Here is a 4,715-nt window from a genome sequence, read left to right as displayed (position 1 = left end):
ATCCCTGAGGAAGACTCATGTAAATCTCCTCATCAAGTTCACTATGCAGGAAGGCACTCGTTACGTCCATTTGAGTGAGACTCCAACCTTTCTTAGCTGCCAAATCGAGAATCAACTTCACACTAGCAAGTCTAGCCACAAGGGAGAAAGTATCGAAGTAGTCAACCCCCTCTTGTTGTGTGAATCCCTTAGCAACCAATCGAGCCTTATATCTCTCCACTGATCCATCTACATAGTATTTTATTGTGTAAACCCATTTACACCCCACCACATTCTTACCAGGTGGAAGTGTAACAGCATCAAAAGTCTTGGTACGCTCCATGTTGCCCATTTCCACATTCATAGCCTGTGTCCACTTTAGTGATGCTATAGCTTGTTGGAAATTTTTAGGTTCTGTTTCGAGAGAAACAGATAGAATATAGGACTTATATGATGGTTTGATATTAGAGTAAGTGAGATAAGATGATAAGGGATAAGGAGTAGTAAGCTTTTTAGGAAAAGAAGAAGTGGGTAATGAAGATGAGGAAATGAGAGAGCAGTGATAGTCAGAAAGATAACCTGGTGCTCTAGCGGATCGCCTTGGCCTGACACTCGATGGTGGAACAATTATTGTCTCAGTAGTCACAGTCTCATCAACAAAAAAGTCACTAGTGGTATTTGTGCGGGATGCATTAGAGGTGGATGCATGAGACTATTCGATGTATAAGATGCAGGATGATGAAAATAATCGACATTATGAGGAATATCTAATGGTAAGATAGACATGTCAAAGGGATCAGTAGGAGTCGAACTTGTTTTGTGATCAACAAAAGGATAGACATTTTCATGAAAAATAACATTGCGAGAAACAGATATCAGATTACTATCGAGATGAAGTACTTTGTAACCCTTGTAACCAAAAGAGTAGCCTAAAAAGACACATTTATCAGCCCTAGAACTAAACTTATGACGATCCTTAGCAAGAGTTGATGCATAACATAAGCAACCAAAGGAACACAAAAAAGAATAGTCTGGTTTCTTGTCGGAAAGAAGTTCATAGGGTGTTCTATTTTGAAACAATGGTGATAGTGTTCTATTAATAAGGAAAACGGCAGTGAGTAAGCAATCTGACCAATATGACAGAGGAATATTAAACTGAAAGAAAAGAGCACAAGCCACATTAAGAAGATGCTGATGTTTGCGTTCAACAACAGAATTCTGTTGAGGTGTATAAGAACATGAAAACTGGTGAATGAGACCATGAGTCTTAACAAGATCAGTAAAAGCGAGTTCAGGAGCATTGTCAGTCCTAATCTTTTTAATTTTTTTATTATATTGAGTAAAAACATATTTCATAAAGTTTGGAAAGACAGAAATAACATCATTTTTATTACGTAATTGGTAAACCCAAGTAGCCCTAGTACAATCATCAACTATAGTAAGAAAATACCTAAAACCTTCGACAGACTCAACAGAGAATGGTCCCCAAATGTCTAGATGAACTAAGTCAAAAGAGGACGAAGACAAATGATTATTAGAAATAAAAGGTAAACGCTTCTGTTTAGCTAGAGGACAGACATCACAAGGTGTATCATGCCTAAGATTAGAAGGAAGTAATGTACCAGTAAGAAGCTTTAACTTGTCAGGAGATGGATGTCCAAGGTGTTGATGCCAAAGATGTCCATCGACTTCCAAGGATCCAGAAAAATGATGAGTAGATTCAGATGACGATGACGGAGTGATGAGTGCAGATGATGAATCAAGCTGTACGATGTACAGATTATGCAACAAGTAGCATTTACCAATCATCAAGCCCTGAATAGACTCTTGAAGATAACAAGAATCAGGATAAAAATGAGCTGAGCCGCGGTTATGTTGCAAAAGACTACTAATGGATATGAGGTTAAAACGAAAATATGGGACATGCAAAACATTATGCAAGACAAGAGTGTTTGTTAACAGAACAGTGCCACAATGTGTGATGTCTACCTTTTCCTCGTTTGGTAATGAGACTGTAACACCGGAGACCGAAACTGTTTCACTAAAAAATGTCAAGTCTGAGCAAACATGACTAGTTGCTCCAGTATCTATGATCCAACTACCATGAGGAATGTGTTTAGAGAGGGATGAGAGACATTGATGTTGGAAAGTAAGGTGGTTGTTTTCAAAATGTAAAGAAAAAGAAGGAAACGAAGAAGGAAACGAAGAAGGAAAGGAGAAATGATTACCAGAAGTGGATTGAATAGCCATAGCACCATGATCTGTAATGGACGAGACTTGTGAAGATGAAATTGGACTCTCTGAAGTTTTAACCTGAGCATTCAATTGTTGGAGAAGGGTTTGAATCTGTTGACCAGTCAAAGAGTTGACAGCAAAGCCTAAAGTAGGAGTAGACTGTGGATAAGTAGTAGTCTGCTCGGCAATGACATTGGCAACAACATGTGTCTGAGGACGAGGATGATTAGGAGCTTGTCCACGAGACTGAGTAACTGGTGTAGAAGAACGTTGGCTCGCCGGATAGTTGGCAAAAGAGCTTTTAAAACCCGGTATATACCCGGTGGATAGCCATGTAACTTGAAACACTTTTGCACCACATGTCCAGTCTGACCGCAATGTGTGCACATAGGACAAGAACCCCTTGGACGATAGTTGTTTTTAACAGCAGCATAGGCAACATTGTCATAGGGTCCTTGATAAGGAACACTTTCTTGAGCAGGAACTAAAGTCTGAAAGATCATACTGTCAGGCTTAGGCTTGATCGTCTTCTGTCTTTCATCAGAGGTGACCATGTTGAATGCTTCCTCAATACTCGGGATGGGTTTCAACATCAGAATATGCCTTAGACTCATACGACTCATTAAGCCCCATCAAGAATTTTGTCACTCGACTTTGTTCCTGTAACTTCTCCCATAGTGCAGCGGCATTACACTCACATTTACCGCAAGTGCAGACTGGTAACTCAACATAGTTCTTATACTCTTCCCACAATGTGACTAAGAGAGTATAATAAGAGGTGACATCCAATGACCCTTGCTAAATTGAACTCAACTTCTGTTCTATCTCAAACACCCTCGGTGCATTATCCTGTTTAAAACGTGACATCAAATTCTTCCAAATATCCTCTGCGGTAGAGATGAACAACAAGCTTGCTCCTATTTTCTTATCAACTGAGTTAATGATCCATGTGGATAAAATATCATTGCAACGAGACCAAGAGCCAAAATCACAATGATCATCAGGCGGTTTCTTGATTGTTCCATCTATAAACCCTAGTTTATTCCTAACATTGAGAGCTACACAAACTGACCTTCACCAAGAGTAGAAATCAGCTCCAGACGTGAGACGATCGGATACGATACTCATCCCCGCATGATCTAAGCTGTGCAAGAAGAAAGGATTCTCATACTGATCCGTCGGATTCGTCGGTACTGAATTCGTAACCGGAGGAGTCCTGACGCATATCTGAAACAAGATTGTGCGATAAGAGGCAACAACCCAAGCTCAGTCAACCAGAAGAAAGCGATTAACCCCAAAATGACTCGGGTAATCAAAGAAGAACACAGAATCAACACAATCACAACAAGATTCACAACAACATCATAAAGGATCTGAAGAATCGAGGCACTCATCAGAAAACAAAAGGAACCAAATCGGAGTTATAGAAGATTGATTCGAGAGAAAGAGAGACGAAGAACAACACTCAATCGAGAAGGAAGCAGCTCGAATTAAGGATGAGAACGAAGACAAAGCTCAGATTCATCATCAATGGTGTGAGAAAAAAAGTTTGTTACGCGGAAAAGAATGAGAAATTAATTTTGCTCTGATACCATGTTAACTTTAGTGAAAAGATATTTTCTCATTATTGAACCAAAAACTTTACAAGGAGTATTTATAGTCTGTACAAGTATAGTAGTAGAACTAAGCTAAAGGAGACTTAGTTATACCAATACACTATGATAAACATATAACTATAATAACTCAATACAATCTAACACAAATTTTTCACCACTAATCATCATTCATCAGACGCAATTATGTGAAACTAAAAATAATTGGAAAAAAAAACATAATCCTATATCGTAGTTGACGCATTTATTTCATACAGCATGCCGGCAAAAACGATGCTTAAATGGGGTTAGGATTATTTTAATATTAAATTTTGAAAATTGTTTGGTTAAAACTTTTTTTAAGAAACTGTAAAATTGTATCTCTCCAATGGTAGATTATAAATTTGGATCTTTAAATTTTTTTGAAAATATTATTTTGAAAATTATAATTTTAGAAGTAGAATTTATTTTGTATAAATATAAACATTTCATATTTTACAAAACTTAAAAATTATTGCATTTTATAAAACGTTTAAACAATCATTACATAATTCTTTCTGAATTTTTCTCTGAGAAAATGGGGTCAAGGGTGAAGAGAAGAAGAAGAAAGTGATCCATCAAAGCTCAACCTGAGAGAGTATAAAACTATAGATTTAGTTTGGACTTTTAAACCAAAACATTACTGTCGAAGCATAGCAACAGAGAAAAGCATAGCAGTCATACCTTAATAACAAAACAAGAATGGGACAGAAATAAATCCAGTACTCCAACGAGGATGAGTTGCACAACCTCATTTAGCACTAACCCTAAAAGGAACTGAATCCTCAAGAAGCTTGTCCATGTTTATATCCATCATTCATGATGTAACGCCCGCAAACCAATTTGTGTATTTTTGGTGTGGGTGTCGAT

This window comes from Camelina sativa, chromosome 2 (assembly GCF_000633955.1).
Source record: "Camelina sativa cultivar DH55 chromosome 2, Cs, whole genome shotgun sequence".
Lineage (NCBI taxonomy): Eukaryota > Viridiplantae > Streptophyta > Magnoliopsida > Brassicales > Brassicaceae > Camelina > Camelina sativa.
The sequence above is the reverse complement of the archived record's forward strand: the minus strand, read 5'-3'. Positions refer to the sequence as shown.